Source organism: Canis lupus, chromosome 11 (genome assembly GCF_003254725.2).
Source record: "Canis lupus dingo isolate Sandy chromosome 11, ASM325472v2, whole genome shotgun sequence".
In the NCBI taxonomy this organism is placed as follows: Eukaryota; Metazoa; Chordata; class Mammalia; order Carnivora; family Canidae; genus Canis; species Canis lupus.
Genome location: NC_064253.1, coordinates 35763683 through 35780522, shown reverse-complemented (window position 1 = coordinate 35780522; position 16840 = coordinate 35763683). Strand labels below are relative to the sequence as shown.

At 43.5% G+C, this 16840-nt stretch overlaps 1 long non-coding RNA gene across 2 annotated transcripts in view; it reads left to right on the top strand.

The window, feature by feature from the left end:
- The first annotated feature begins 229 nt into the window (after positions 1–229).
- Positions 230–16840, top strand: part of LOC112650384 (uncharacterized) — a 29805-nt gene continuing 13194 nt past the window's right edge. Inside the window, exons 1-4 of one of the 2 annotated variants that reach the window (XR_003130127.3) lie at positions 230–378; positions 795–844; positions 948–997; positions 1382–1677. This is a non-coding gene — a long non-coding RNA (uncharacterized LOC112650384). Of the gene's footprint in view, positions 379–794; positions 845–947; positions 998–1381; positions 1678–16840 lie in introns of those variants that run through there. The other variant, XR_007414004.1, reaches the window with a different exon arrangement.

Genomic DNA, 16840 nt, shown 5'->3' with positions numbered 1-16840 from the left:
ATAGTGGGAAATCCATGGGTAGCAGAGTGACGGATTGGGCAAACAGGGAAATCATGGAGACCCAGAGCATTCATATTTTTACATCCCTTATTACCCTGATTGCTCTGCAGGTGCTGACCAGGGCCCCAGGCTGATGACCCGCTCTGTAGCTCATCTCCCTGCTACATCATTGACAAGTTGATATTGGAGCCCAGGTGGGGGAGGGGGTAGATGACGAACAATGGGAAATGGAGCTTATTGGAGGTTCTGTGCACACCCAGAGGCAAAAGAAGATAATTTCCCCGACTGTGGAATTTGCTAGAACAGCTAAGGAAGTGACGAGAAAAACAGGGAAGAGTACTGAACTGGAGTCGGTTTGTTTTGCTCTTAACTAGCTAGGTGAGCTCATGATTACTACGTAGCATGGCTATTCATTTATTTGTCTCCATCACTAGACGGTAATCTTTAGTGCAAACCCCATCGTGCCAATTTTCTATCAGTGCCTTGCTCATACTGGGTGCTCAGCGAATGTTCGTTGATTGGAAAAGTGAGGGAAAGAAGAAAATTCTTTGTTGAGAGGGATCTAGTACTCATCCATTCTGACTCTTTCACTTTAAAGACAAAGCAATTGAAACCCAGAGAAGTGAAATTGAGGTTCCACTGCTTGTTGTTGGCAGAATTAACAAGGATGATGGCGATGATGATGATGACAGTTAACATAATTAAGTACCTGAATTGCGCTAACTGCTCGTGTTGGTGATTTCTTAGTTGGTTCTTAGCTCCATACTCACCCTGCTTTTCTCCTCTGTATCCAGGGTTCAGAAGCCTGAAGACTATATTTCCCAGACCTCCTTGTCAGCTTCGGGTAGGTTCTATTGCTGACAAGCACTCACAGAATCTTGGGACATGGGAACAAGGGAGAAGTCATTATGTTAATATTTTAACTAATTAATTGTCTGTGGCAGCAGGTGGCAGCAGCAGCAGGCGATGGAAGGTGACCATAGGCCGCTGTAACACGGTTAGTGAGTGGCAGCACCTGTGGGTTTGTTGGGTTCCTGCAGCAGCCCCCACAAGGGCACGGTCTTCTGGCTTCCTCAGCATGGCAGTGGTGGTGGCCCGAGCGGCCTCAGGAGACAGAGTTTGTGAGCTGTGGGTAACCCCCCCGTCCCATTCAGTGCCTCCTGTCCCAGAGGGTAGTGTCTTCCTGCAGTTTCTGATCTCTCTCTGGGTAACACTGCCTTCCTGGTTTGGCTCCAACAGCCCTTCCAAAATATTAGTACCAATTTCTGGTATTAAGTCTCCCCTGCTGAAACGCCCTTAGTGTTTTATGCAGATTCTCTTGTTGTATTCCCACAGAAATGTAGGAGACGTGAGCCAATGGAACTGTATCTCTATTTTACAGATGAGGAGACTGAGGCTAATGGACACAGAGTGACTTGTCCAAGATCACAAAGTGAGGTGGTGGTAAAGTAGGGACATGAACCACATTTTTCTGATGCCTCAATCCACACGTTTAACTCTACCCCTCAAGGACTATCCTGCTACCCCCATTGGATTATTTTATTGAGGTTATTTGGGTGCCTAGCAATGAGGTCTTCCTCCTCTGTGCTGTGTAAGACTAATTTCACCAGGCCCTCTTCCTTAGGACACTCTTTCTCCAGGACCCTTGTTTCCTTGCCTCTTGATCTGAGTCTCATGATGAAGTCATTTCCTTTATTAAAAAATTTATAGCAAGGTGTCTGGGTGGCTCAGTTGGTTAAGTGTCGGACTCTTGATTTTGGCTCAGGTCATAATCTCAGGGTCTTGGGATCCAGCCCGATGTGGGGTTCCATGCTCAATGAGGCATGTGCTTGAGATTCTCTCTCTCCATCTGCTCACACTCTCCCTGTTTCTCTTTCAAATAAATAAATAAGCCTTAAAAAAAAAAGCACTTTATAGGGAGGGACTGGTGTATCTTTTTTTTTTTAATTTTTTTTTAATTTTTATTTATTTATGATAGTCACAGAGAGAGAGAGAGAGAGAGAGAGGCAGAGACATAGGCCGAGGGAGAAGCAGGCTCCATGCACCGGGAGCCTGATGTGGGATTCGATCCCGGGTCTCCAGGATCGCGCCCTGGGCCAAAGGCAGGCGCCAAACCGCTGCGCCACCCAGGGATCCCTGGTGTATCTTTTAACAGCAGAAATAGCTAAGGGCATGACACTGTTGGTAGCAGAAGCCAGGAGGTTATCCAGAGTGAGGGTTTGAGGGAAGAAAAGAGGGTAGAGTGAATGGGCCCAGCATTATTACATAGCAGAATGGGGCCCTTATTCTGTTAGGACAACACTGGCCCCTCACTTGGGTGAAGACAAGGCCAGAAGACTGAGGATCGAAGGAACTGGTTCTTAGAGTGGTACCTGGCTTGTTGTGAGCACTCAACTAATGTTAGCTTTAAAGTAGGCCACTACCAGGGATTTATCCCGAAGATAAAAATGTGGTGATCCAAAGGGGCACATGCATCCAATGTTTATAGCAGCTATGCCCACAATAGCCAAAATAGGGAAAAAGTCCAGATGTCCATCGACAGATGAAAGATAAAGAAGATGTGGTGTATATATAAGCCATCAAAAAAAGAAATCTTGCCATTTGCAACCACGTGGGTGGAACTAGAGGATATTATCCTCAGTGAAATAAGTCAATCAGAGAAAAACTATTATCATATCATCATATGCGGAATTTAAGAAACAAAACAGGATCACGGGTGAAGAGAAGAAAAAATAAGACAAAATCAGAGAGGGAGACAAACCATAAGAGACTCTTAACCACAGGAAACACACTGAGGGTTGCTGGAGGGGGGTGAGGGATGGGATACCTGGGTGATGGACATTAAGAAGGGCATGTGATGTAATGAGCACTGAGTATTAAATAAGACTAATCACTGATCTCTACCTCTGAAATTAATAATACACTATATGTTATTTGAATTTAAATTTTAAAAATATGTAAAAAAAAATAGAAGAGGAGGGAATTCTTTTAAATTCATTTTATGAGGCCAGCATTACCTGAATACCAAAAGCAAACAAGGATGACATAAGAAAAGAAAATTGCAGATCAATATCTCTGATGAACATAGATGCAAAATCCCCAACAAAATATTAGCAAATTGAAGTCAGCAATATATTAAAAGGATCATACACTGTGATCAGGTGAGATTTATTCCAGGGATCCAAAGATGGTTTAACATAAAATGAAGGATAAAAGTCACATGATCATGTCAATAGACACATAAAAGACATCTGACAAAGTTCAACATCCACTTATGATAAAACTCAATGAAGTAGATATAGAGGGAACATACCTCAACATGATAAAGGACATATCTAACAAGCCTTCAACTAATATAGTCAACAGTGAAAAGCTGAAAACTTTTCCTCTAAAATCAGAAGGAAGACAAGGATGCCCACTCTTGCCACCTTTATTCAATATGGTATTGGAAGTCCTAGTCAGAGCAATTAGGCAAGAAAAAAAAAATGAAATGCATCCAAATTGTAAAGAAAGAGGGATGCCTGGGTAGTCCTGCCTCAGTTGGCTAAGTGTTAGACTCTTGATTTTAGCTCGGGTCACAATATCAGAATTGTGAAATCAAGCCCTACATTGGGCTTTATACAGAGCATAGAGCCTGCTTAAGATTTTCTCTTTCCCTCTTTCTCTGCCCCTCCAGTACTTACTCTCTTTTTGCCAAAAGAAAGAGAAAGAAAGAAAGAAAAAAGAAAGAAAGAAGAAAGAAAGAAAGAAAGAAAGAAAGAAAGAAAGAAAGAAAGGAGAAATAAAAGCCTTCACTGTTGCAGATGATCTAATAATATATACAGAAAACCTTTAAGATCCCATAAAAAATTGTTAAAGCTAATAAACAAATTCAGTAAAGTTGCAGGATACAAAATCAATACACAAAAATCTGTTGTGTTTCTATACACTAATAATGAACTATCAGAAAGAGAAATTAAGAAAACAATTCTATTTACAATTGCATCAAAAAGAATAAAATGCCTAGGAATAAAGTTACCCAAGGATGTAAAAGATCTGTATATTAAAAACCGTAAGACATTAATGAGAGAATTTGAATATGACATAAATAAATGGAAAGATATCTCAGGCTCATGGATTAGAAGAATTATTGTTGATAAAATGTCCATACCACCCGAAGCAATCTACAGATTCAATGCAGTTCCTATCAAAATGCCAATGGCATTTTTCACAGAAATAGAACTAACAACCCTAAATTTTGTATCAAGCCACAAAAGACCCTGAATAGCCAATGCAAACTTGAGAAAGGCAAAACTGTGCGATTATTTTAAAAGAAACTATTTATTATTTAAAATGAGTGTTTCTCAAGCATATTGTACTTTCATTGCTTTCCTCTGAAACCCAGCCATTCATCTTTTTAAAAAACAGTTTTATTGAGATATAATTTTCATACCATAAGATTTATGCATTTAAAGTATGCAATTCAGAAGACACAGAGATGGCCAACAGACACATGAAAAGATGTTCAACATCACTCACCATCAGGGAACTGCAAATCAAAACCACAGTGAGATCTCACCTCCCACTACCAGAATGGCTAGTATCAAAAACACAGGAAATAACAAGCACTGGCAAGGGTGCAGAGAAAAGGGAACCCTCGTGCACTGTTAGTGGGAGTGTAAATTGGTGTAAACATTGTGGAAAACAGTATGGAGGTTTCTCAAAAAATTAAAAATAGGAATACCATATGAGTCAATAGTTTCACTGTTGGGTATTTCCCCAAGGAAAACAAAAATGTTCATTGGAAAAGATATACGCAGCCCTATGTTTATTGCAGCCTTATTTACAACAGCCAAGATATGGAAGCAGTCCAAGTGTCCACTGACAGGTGAATGGAAAAAGAAGATATGAGATATATATAAACACACACACATACACACACGAATATTATTCAGCCCTAAAAAAGAACGAGATCTTACCATTTGCAACAACTTGGATGGACTTAGAAGGTATTATGCTAAGTGAAAATAAGTCAGATGGAGAGTGCCATATGATTTCATTCTCATGTGGAATCTAGAAAACAAAACAAATGAACAAAAAAACAAAAGTAGCAACAGCCTCACAAATACAGAGAACAAACTAATGGTTGCCACAGGGGAGAAGGGAGACGGGAGTGGGCAAAATGGGTTAAGGGGGAATGGGAAATACAGTTTTCCAGTTTGGAATGAATAAGTCACAGGGATGAAAAGCACAGCATAGGGAATATAGTCGATGGCACTGTAATAGCATTGTATGGTGACAGATGGTTGCTACGCTTGTGGTATACAATGTATACAGTTGTTGAATCACTATGTGGTCCACCTGACATTACTGCAACGTTATGCGTCAACTACACTACAATAAAAAGTGTATAATTCAATGTCCCCCCCGCCCCCCAAAAAAGTAGGCCATAGGACCTGAGGTCCTGCAGGAGATACCAAAGCAAATCAGAGCCAGATCAGTCCTGGGGGATAGTCAACCAGGAGGGGCTGAGGCTTGTGCCCATCTGAACTGGGAGGGAAGAGCTGGAAGCCAGCACAGCACGCTGAGAGGGTCCTGGGGAGCCGGAGGGGTGGATGCAGGCTCTGGGCTTTGAGTGGGCTCTTAAAGCAGGGTGAGATGTAAAGCAGAGGCCGTGGGGGAGGGAAGCACACTTTGCAGGCAAAGAAACTGTGAGCAGATGTATCTTTGAATTGAAGTCAAAACTTCCAGGTGATTTTTATAAAGCTCTCCCACCTTCCTTCTAAATGTCTGAGAGCAGTTTCTGTGAACCCCCCGGGCCTTCAGGTGCTGCTCAGAGTTGAAGCGTCCTCTACAAGAGACAAGTTCAAGGACGAATTTGGCCTTTTCCACATCCTTTCTAACTGTGCTCTATCGGTCCTCAAGCATTGCTCGCCTCTCGCAGCCCTGGGCCCCAGAACTCAGTCCCCAGAGGGACTCAGCTGGAGGCTTCATTGCACCCTCCCTACATCCAGACCCTTTGTCCCCTGGCCTGCCCTTGCTATTGGACCAGACAGCTATTTTGATGAACTCACTTGAAGTAAGATGTCAATGGCTTGTTGTAACTTAAAAATGTTCCCTTTCAGAGCATCTGTATTTTAACACTGGCCTTCAGCACTTCATTCAAAGGAGTAATGTGGAATTTCAAATGACATGACATAGAGCTTATATCAGTTAAAAATGTGTCTGGCTGTAACAGAAAGCCATCCTGCCATGGTTTAAACAAGTAAAGATGTTTATTTGTTCCAGGAGAACATACACACACACACACACACAAGCATGCACATGTGCATGTATACACACTTGCGGGTACACATACGTGCACATGCACACACAGATGCTACTGATTTGTCTGTCCGAGGAGACCAGAATATGCCACCCCAAAATATCCCACTGGGGCATAGGATTATTTTGAATTGAAGGCAATCAAGACCCAGCTGACTCAGAAGAAACTTCTGCCTCTCCCTTAAATGAAAAAAAAAAAAAAATTAGGTAGGGAGTCTGGCCCATCTAGAGAGCTATCACCAGAGAAATTTTTATCTGAAAGACCTATCTGTATGGTAGGACAGACATCTAATTACTAAACATCTGTTCTTTTTATCCTCCTGTGAATCACTCTCCTCCCCTTTGAAGGCCTAGGTTTCTAACCCATTCCTCAGCTAGGGATGGCATAGTAGCCTCAACTGCCCATGAGTCTCATATCTTTGTGGTTCCCGAATGGACAAAATTAAACTTGTTTTTCTCTGTTAATCTGTCTTACATCAATTTAATTATTAGACCAGCTAACAAAGCCTAGAAGGGTAGAAGGGACAATTTTCTGCCCCTGCAAGGGCTTGTACGACAGCTCTGTAATGTCACTGTTGGCCAAGCCTCCTCCTCTCTTCTGCCTTCCTCCCCAGGGTGGCACGAGGGCTCCTGAAGCATGGCAAACAGGAAGGAGCAAAGGAAGAAGGCAGAAGGGGAAGAGGCAAAGGGGCTACCTCCCCAGGATCATCAGTCAGAACAACGAAGTCACATGCTGCAAGGGAGGCAGGGGAGTGATCTTAGAGTTGTTGTTTTAAATAATTGGGCAGAGTGGACACTCAAAACCAAAATGCAGGTTCTGTTAGTTGGTAGGGAAGGAGACTAGATGGGGAGTTGGCAACAGCAGTGTCTTCTGGGGCTGGAATGGCTCCCAAAGGCATGTTGTCCCGCCCTCTTTGTCTCTGGAGGGCATGTAGAGTGCAATGCAGAGAAGTGCAGGTTGGAGCTGAGCAAAGCCATACCAACCCCCAGGTCTCTAACTCCCTGCCTGCTGTGCACTTTGGTGTTCCATTCCTCATCACCCAGAGTTAGGGTGTGTGCTCTAAAGCAAGGCTGAAGATGCCAGCCTTTCCAGCACTGCCAACCACTCATCCCGTTGCATAAAGGAGCTCCCCGCTTCCTCCTCCTACAGTTAGAAAGGCTTCATTTTTAGACTTAAAAAAAAATTTGAACCATTTTGAAGTGTACAGTTCAGTGCTATTAAGTGCCTTGACGATGTAGTACAACCATCACCATGATCCCATTGTTTACTTTTCATTGCTAATCCGATGCTGGTTTTCTCAGGTGTGGGGTTCAAAGGTGGGGATTTGCAATAAGGGTAATGAAATTTTAATTCATTCAAAAATATGAAATATTTTTACTTTTCAAAGTGCTAACAGCTTAAAAGCACATGTATTTTCTGGCCTGGAAACATGTGGTTTCTTATCTGGATTATTTATCCCCCTCCAATAAATGTTGCTCCATGTTACTGTCTTGCACAGAGAGCCGGCATTAGGGCTATGAGCTGCTCCATCTTTTATTCAAAGGGCATCAGTATCAATCCCTTTGGTTTGTCAGATTCTACAAATAAATTATTTCCTTTGAATATTCCCGGGGCCATTTTGTGATTTGGGACAGATGAACATTCCTCTGGATTTCTAATCCCTATGGATTGGGCCAAAACCAGAAATCCGGAGGAGCCATTTGGGGGAGGCAAGGCAGCCCCCAACCCACAAACAGCCTTCCACTCCTGGAAAAAACCCCACATTCACAAGTAGAATATGGAGTCCCGTAACTTCAGTAGACCACGGAATTCTGGAGGGAGACAACTGGTGCAATTTTCATCTCTTGAAACATTTAAAATGTATCTGATCAAAGGAGGAGAAAATTAACCACAGTGTAGGAAGCTGGCAGGGGGACGGACAAGATGACCTAATTTGCCTTTCCCATTACTAATTTCAGTAGGAGTCTTCTCTGGGACTTCCACACTGAGATTCCAAGGCAAAGAGCACCTCAATGGGATTCTCGTGGCTGCGAGAATGACAGTTAGGACTTGTGATTTCTGAAGCGTCTGCTGTTGTATCCTTGGGGGTTTAGCATGGAACTAAATTCTCCTCAGATAGATACATTGGGCCCCATTCTTATCTACATAATAACTATGGAGAAATTTTCCCTTTGGGTTTCAAAGGATGTGAGTTTGGTCTATCAAAGTTGGGGCTATGCAATGAATTCATTACTTGCTGAAATAAAAATCAACACAAATATATCTTTGCCTTAAGAAAAAAAGAAAAAACCACACCACTTAGTTACTTTACCAACCTCTGGATTCAATTAATTTTTAACATGGAAGTAAAGTTCCCTTTTATTTTTTTCTTCCTTTCAAGCCAGACATTTATTTTTAACAAGGGATGAAATCATCTGAGAACAAAACGGGACATCTGTTACTTTATATCTGTTTATTTTAAGTACTTAAATCTGAGTTTGATTTCACACAATTTTGACATTGTTGCTTCATTAATAATCCTTACGTAATTGCGACCTCAGAGGGCGCCCTGTGATTGCAGCATTCACTTCTCATTAGTGTGGAGTCTGATAGGAAAGCCAGAGTCGCCCTGGGATGGGAGAGGCTTCCATGTTCAAAGCTGGTCTCAGTGCTGACCTCGGCAACAGCAGGAAACCACCTCAGAAAGCACAGGGAGAAGGCCTCGCATGGGGCCCAACTTCAATAAGGAGTGGTCTGTAGTCCGTTGTTAACATTTGCACGGTCCCATTTCTCGGGAGTTGTCGGATGGGCAACCTAGGGGCAGCAGTTGTTGCAAGAGAAATACAAGATTGCATATTGCATACACTTGCACGCAATTGACACATACACATGTGTACTCAAGTGTGTTGGAGCAAAGAGAACTTTTCATCCACCTTTGAAGAGCAGCACAGTCCTAGGAGGCAGATACAGAGGAACCTACTGAGATAGGAAGTGTGAGGCTCTGCAGAGAGGGGCCTCTGTGGCCACAGTGGGCCTGGCCAAAGGGGTGGCCTGATACCTGTGGCTGAGGATCAAGGTGTGGGATGCAGAGCTGAGGGATTTGAAATGAGAGTAGTGGATTTTTTTTTGGGGGGGGGGTAGTGGAATTTTTAATTGTTTCATTCATTTATAGACCAAATATTCAATGAGCTCTACGTGAGGCATTGGGTATATTTTGGTAAATAGATTACCCTTCTTCTTCCGAAGGAGCACACTATCAGATCAGTGTGCTATGAGAAAGAATGGCCGAGGGTCCTAACTGGGATTAAGAGGGTCACAGAAGGATACTCAGAGGTAAAATGTAGGTTGAGACCTGAAGGATGAGAAGGAGCTGGATATGGGAAGAAGGAGGGAGAGAGAACTCAAGCTTACAGAAGGAAAGGAGATTGGCTTGTTGCAGGAATGAAGAGGAGGCCAGTGTGGCTGGAGTGCAGTGAGAAAGAGAGGAGTGAAAGGGAGGAGAAGGGAGAAGGTGGAAAAGAAAATGGGAATCATGCCTGGTGTCCCAGGCCGAGGGGAGGTGCTTGGATTTCACCGTATGCATAAGGGAAGTTATGCATGCATAGTTTTAAGCAGGTGAGTGACAAAGCTTCTGTGAGCTGAAGGGGAGAGATTAATTTCATAGGCTGTTGTCATGGTCCAGAAAGGTGGCAGTGGAGAGGGTGGGAAGCGGGTGGATTAGGGAACACTGATGGACTGGATGTGAGGGATGAAAAAGGAAGAGGGGTCAGAACTATCCTGAGGATTCCTGGCCCAAGTATCTGGGTGAATGGTGGTGCTATTTACTGAGATGGGAAAGGTTGGCTGGGGCTAGGGCAGGGAACCAGCTAGTTGGGATAGGGTTGGGATGGGAATCAACCATTCCATTTGGGACATCTAGCTTTGAGATGTCAAGTTGGCAGTTAAGTATTTGAATCGGAAGTTCTCCTAGGAGAGGTCTGGCTTGGAGGTATAAATATAGAGTTGTTGACAAGTAGAAAGTTTTTAAACCAAGACAATGACTGATGTTAACAAGATTTTGAATAAAAGTGGGTAAGTGTTGTGCTGGCTAGAAGTTCTCCATGGTGGAGGGAAAGATGCTTATATTTACTTATATTTAATATTTAATATTTTAATATTTAGTATTTGGGGGAATATTTTAAAGTAAGTTATAGACATGATATTTTACCCCTAAGTTCTTTAGTCTTCAAAAAAATCGAGACATCATTCTACTTAAGCACAATCTCAGGAAATGACATTTGGTCATCATCTCAGTGCCAGGCTCTTACCTTATGCCCAGCACTATCCACTTAATATTTTTCTTTTAATCCTCACAACAAATTTTTGAATAAGATATGCTTGGTGCATCCTACCAACGAAGACATTGCAGCTTAGCAAGGCTTACTAAATCCCCCCAAACCAGGTATCTAGAAACTTGTGAAGCCAGGACCCAAACCCAAGTATGACCAACTCTAAGACTTTCCCCCATTCTTTCTTAGTTGCATACAGATACCTAGAAACTCATCTTTATGGAAGGCATATGATTCTCGTACCCTTTGCTTAGCATCTGTTTCTTAGAGTGCTGTCCTGTCTTTGAAAATTTGGCCCCATGATCCCCATTCTTTGCTGAGGTCAGAGGACTATGTTCTCCTTTGGCCAGGCTGCAGTGGACCATTCCCTGAAGATGCATTAGGATGGAGAAGGAATCTGGCTGCAGCCTATCAGCTCAATTATCATAGATTTGAAAAGCCAGCATTCATTCTGTCCTTGGCTTCCCACAGCATGCATTGGATGGGGGTTATGCGTATCTCCTGGGATTTAGTAAACCAGTGGTGGTAGCGTGAAGGGCTATGGTAGTGATCTTTTTGCTTTCTGTGGTCACATCAGTGCCTTATGCTCCCAGGGCGCTCTTCAGAGGCCTGGGGGTCCTGCCCCATCTTCCAAGCCATGACCAGGAAGGCTATGAGGTGGGGACAGTTGACTCAGATACATGCCATTTCTACTTTCCCCAGGATGGGTGTGTCCTTAGCCCATTCCTACCATCATCCTTATTGTAGATGATGTAGAATTTAGAGGTAGAGAGGCCTCTATCATTCAAACAAGGTATATGTATACCAGAGCACTCATGGTGGCATCCAGTTACTCTTTAATCCCTAACCCTGCTTTATTTTTATTTATACCATTTATGATCATCTGCTCTAAATGCATTTGCTTATTCTCTCTCTCTCTCTCTCTCTACTAAATTTTAAGCTTCATGAAAGAAGAACCATTACCAGTTGGGCTCATAATTCATCCCCAAGCACTACGAGAATGCCTGGCACACAGTAGGCACCTGATACACATTTGTTGAATTAATGATTGAATCAATCAATCATATAGAGTCCCAGACATCTAAATATTAACCCAGTGCATTCTAACTAGTCCATAACAGACTTCTGTGCACTCTCCTCAACAAAACTGTGAAACACTTTCTTGTCCCACAAATCTCAACAAACAAAAAGAAGAGAATGATGAAGGAAAAAACAAGAAGGAAGAAAGAAGAGAAAGGAAGGAGGGAGGAGAGAGGGAGTACAGAGAACATGGAAGCACACTAGAGGGAGCCATGCTCAGAGCACAATGGAGGCCCCAGGCTGGTTTCTAAGACCTCCAGGTGGGGCACAGGAAGGTTGCATTCCTCTGAAGCCAGAAACCTCAAGGAACCATAGCTTTCCATCATCAAGTTATTCCAGGCTGGCTTAGAGGTCTGGGGAGGACATTCAGGCGCTCTGAAATACAGCGATAATCAAGAGAAAGAGGGAGTCTTAAATTGAGGATGGAGAGCAATATACTCAGGTTAATGGAAGCACTAGCAATATTAAATGAAATTGCTCTACCACTTCTTCATAAGACGACACTGGGGAGCCTGCTCTTTGCATAAGCAGGGAGGGTCCTGGGATTTAGTGGGAGGGCGGAGGAGTTGGGGAGTCAGTCATGCAGCAACCATTACAGTTCATGGGAGCCCGGCTCACAACCCCTCGGCGCACCTGCTGCATATTTACTCAGGCCCACGTAGGAGCCAGGCAAATTTGGGCAGGATTTCAAGGGAGCCTGGAGCCAGGGGAGCCTGCTTTAGTCCAATTAAATGAAGCAGTATCAGGTGGAAAGTAATTCTGAGTATTCACCATTATAGGGAGTTTTGTGTTTAAGCCCCTCTGTGGACCTTCTTTTAATGAAGAACTAAACTGCGGGGTCTGGGGGTGGGCAGAAAGAACTGCTCCAACTCGCAGAGCTGAATCTGGCTCCCAAGAAGACAGACAAGGGCCTGCAGAATCTCCTAAGGGTGGCGTCTTGCAACCCCCCTGGCCCTTCCACCCGGGCCCTGGGACGCCTCTGTGGGTATGGCATTTCTGCTCTGTAAAGATGATGGGAGACCTCACGAGGCCCTGGGGGTACAAAGAACCTGTATCGGAATGATCACAGGTGGATCCAGTGCACTGAAATCTTTGGGGGATCTTCTCTCTGCTTCCTGCCTGCTTGCCTTCCTTCCTTCCCCTGTGTTGGTCTTCTGAGGTAGCAGAAGCTGAAAGAGTGAAGATGAGATACTAGGGTTGCAGGGAATCAAGAGTCTTATGTAACAGTGTTAGAGAAAAGCAAGTCCACTGGGGTAGGTAATGAACAGAAGAGGAGGGTATGATTCATGAGTTCAAACAGCACAGAGAGGATGTCGATTGGAGAAATCCCTCTATCAGTAGATGTTTACGGAAGACTCGAAGTGAACCAAACACTGTGCTGTATGAAGAGGGCCAGGCCGAGGACTGGGACCATTCAGAGAAGCACAAAATGGGGTGGGAGGCCTTCAAGCGACTCTTGATGGCAGTGCCCTGAAGATACTAGTCAGGTCAAGGAGACAAAGCATACGTACGTGAAATGAAACAACCAGGCATAATCTGACACCGCCAACAACACAGACCCTTATCTTAGACCCCAATTCCTCCTTGCCCAAGCAGCCCTCTGGCCATATTTGAGCGAGCTGCCCTGCTTGCCACCCTCGTGACTGTCCAGCAGTGGTAGTGAGAGCGTAGCAAGAGCTGAACCCTCTAGGGACAGGTGTGGTATTGGCCAGCCTTTTCTCTTCAACATGCACCAGTGAGTCTAAGAAATACCAGTGATAAAAATGGTCTTCCCCTCTACCCCTCGCAAAATCTTTTGCTGGTCTAAGGCAAAGAATTGCTGCAGTCACCGTTGAGTTTTGATTATATGTTTATATTCTGTGTATGATACATAAACACACACATACATTAGCACATTTTCATTGCTTATCATTGAATAAATACTGTATTTTATGTGGGAGCTAATTCAGAAATCCTCAGCCATCCAAGTAGACACACATTCATGCTCCTTTTGGGAGTGAATTCTTGCAAGTAGTGAATCCTTTGAGTTCACACTGTGTACAGGTGACGTCTTCAGCTCCTGTGATAAAACATATGCCTGCACTTCAACACTAGATGAAAAACATCAGTCTCGGTACGAGATTGTAAGGATAGAACAATGAAGGGTGGGTCCAATCGATTGTTATTTTCTATGACCTCTTAGAATTTCTGTTTTAAAAATCCAAGACAGTGAAGCAGGGGTGCAGACTGTGAGGTAGTGTATTTTTGTTTAATATGTTGTAAATTCTAGTGCATGCCTGAAATATTTTGCTGACTTTGAGTATCTTTAAAACTGAGATTTCTTCCTTTGAAATTGCTAATTTCTAGTCTTAAAACTAAATAGCAAAGAGAGATAACTGTTATTGAATACGACAACTGATACCTAAAAATAAATGTCGAGGCACAGAGGAGGGGTTCCTAACTAATGCCCCTGCTCCTCATGCCCAATACACCAGGGATGCCACTGCTTTCCAGAGATTCCAGAACTTGTCCTGAAAGGATTAGGGCCTCGACTCGTTACCTAGATGTTGCTTGGGTTGGTAGCGTTACCTTGTTCTCATACCAAGGCAATTCGGGTCCTTCCCTGATCCTATTCTATCTCTACCTTTCTTCTTCCTGTTCCCAGACATGCTCCACTCTGAACACCTTTCTGGTTCCCTTCTCCCACATTCTCACAAAAAGAATTTGGGAAAACAGTTGACTATCCCCGACCCCCACCTTTAAACCTGCTACTTGTTTTACCCTATTTCTGTTTACAGATTTCTTTCTGGCTCTGCCTTCGTTCTGTGATATCTACAAAGGAAGCCAACCCAGGGAAAAGTGCCCTTGGAAAGAATACGGATCAGTAGATTTGAAGGAGTAGCCCTCCCCATGCCCCAATTAGAAAACTGATCAGAACAATTGCTTAAGAAGTCCACTTATTAAAGGACTGAAAAATATGAATCATGATCAGGGGATTTATCAGAAATATTAAAAGAAGACATATGGGACCGATTTCCAAAATAGGAAAGCATTATTTCCCTGGAAATAATCCAGGGAAAACATACAACTGGGAATTTCAACATTTTGCAAGAAAATGGAGCAAATCTTACGAGAGAAAGGCTCGGTGAGCAATACAACAGGACTTTGAGAAGCTAATGTAGCATGTTTGTGAAAAACTGAACTTGCCAAATAAATTGGGTATCTTCTAACATTTTAGCTTCGGGATTAGCAAAGGAGGTAGCTTCAGGGCAGTTGACTTTTATCTTTGTTTTTGTGATGGATTTGATTTGAAAACTAGACATTGATTTTCAATAATGGGAATGGGAAAGTGACCAAAAGACCCATAAGTGGGTGACACTGCGTCTGACCTGGATAGGAAGTTTCTAGCAAAGTGTCAAAAGGATCTCTCTCTGGCCCAGCTTGTCTCACTGATGCTCTGGAAAGGCAATCAAGTATTCTATCACGGGATGGAGGGGGCCAGGTTTCAGAGCAGCCCATGTGATAGAGACCAGGGAAGATTAGCAGGATCTGCCATCAACAGAACCCATGCTCTGCACGCCTAGGCAGCCCAGAGTGCGAACTCGATCAGCACTCACATGGGGAAGTAGGTGCAGGCTGAAGAAGCAACAGCTCGGAGCCCAGCTGGCAGGGTGCCACCCTTTCAGGCACCGACAAAGAGTGTGTTCAGAAGAGACTCCCAGGACAGAAGAGGCTGGCAAAAAGCTGGAGATTGTTAAAGCAGGCAAAGGGAAACCTCCGGATAACACAAGTGCCTTCATATATCTACAGGGCTCATCTGCGGAAGAGGGGCTGTTATGAACCCATAACAGCCATTCATATACCGAAATCCAAGTTCCCTATTACCTGGGAATATGACCTTATCTGGAAATGGTGCTGTTGAGATGTTATTAGCTATGATGAGCTGAAGAAGGGTGGACCTTCTTATCTCCAATACGACCCACCAAAGTCCTTATAACACAAATTTTGGAGACAGGCATGCACACAGGTAGAGAACACCAGGTGACTGTGAAGGCAAAGATTTATAAGCCAAGGGACGCCAGTGATTGCCAGTGAATCACTAAAAGCTTAGAGGAAGGGATGGAACTGATTCTCTCTCCCAGCTTCAAAAGGAATCCATGCTGCTGACACTTGGATTTCAGACTTCTTGTCTCCAGAACAGTGAGATATAAATTTCTGGGGCGCCTGAGTGGTTCAGTGGTTGAGCGTCTGTCTTCGGCTCAGAGCATGATCCCAGGATCCAGGATCAAGTCCCACATCGGGCTCCTTGCAGGAAGCCTGCTTCTCCCTCTGCCTAGGTCTCTGCCTCTCTCTCTGTGTGGCTTTCATGAATAAATAAATAAAACTCTAAAAAAAAAAAAAAAAAAAAAGAGATATAAATTTCTGTTATTTACACCACTCCATTTGTGGCAACCCCAGGAAACTAACACAGGGGCTGAAGTCATTCAGGGACAGACGTGACTCTTGCTGGCAAGCGGCTCAGCATATCAGGTGGGCAGACTCAACAAAAGGCCCTGGAAGGCAGACCTTTGTGACAATTGAGATTGCCCAAGAGTGGCTGAGGTGCCTTTTGGGGGAGTGAGCTTTCTGGCACTGAGGATGTTTTAAGTGGAGATTGGATGACCACTTGCTTGGGCTATTGTAGGGCCAATTCCTGCCTTGGAAGCAAGGTGGGGATAGGCCATCTCCAAGGTCTTCTCCAATTATAAACCTCTAACTCTAACTCTAGAAGTATTCAATAACAACAGAAAATTAACTTATGAGTTAAAAGTGGGAATTATTCTGTCCTGAAAAAGGACAGATTCTAAAGAATCATAAAATAAGAATAGAACCAATAAAGGGGCACTTGGGTAGCACAGTCAGTTAAGCATCTGACTATCGGTTTTAGCTCAGGTGGTGATCTTGGGGACGTGATATCGAGCCTCAGGTGCTCTGTGCTCAGGGTAGAGTCTGCTTGAGATTCTCTCTCTCCCTCTGCCTCTGCCCCTCCTGCTTCTAACCTCTTTCTCTCTCTCTCTAAAATAAATAAATCTTAAAAAAATAGAGCCAGTAAAATATAAATGCAGAAACTAACAAGGGAGATATTTCAAGATATTTTCAGTGGGCAGGAAGTACATGAATAATGATGATG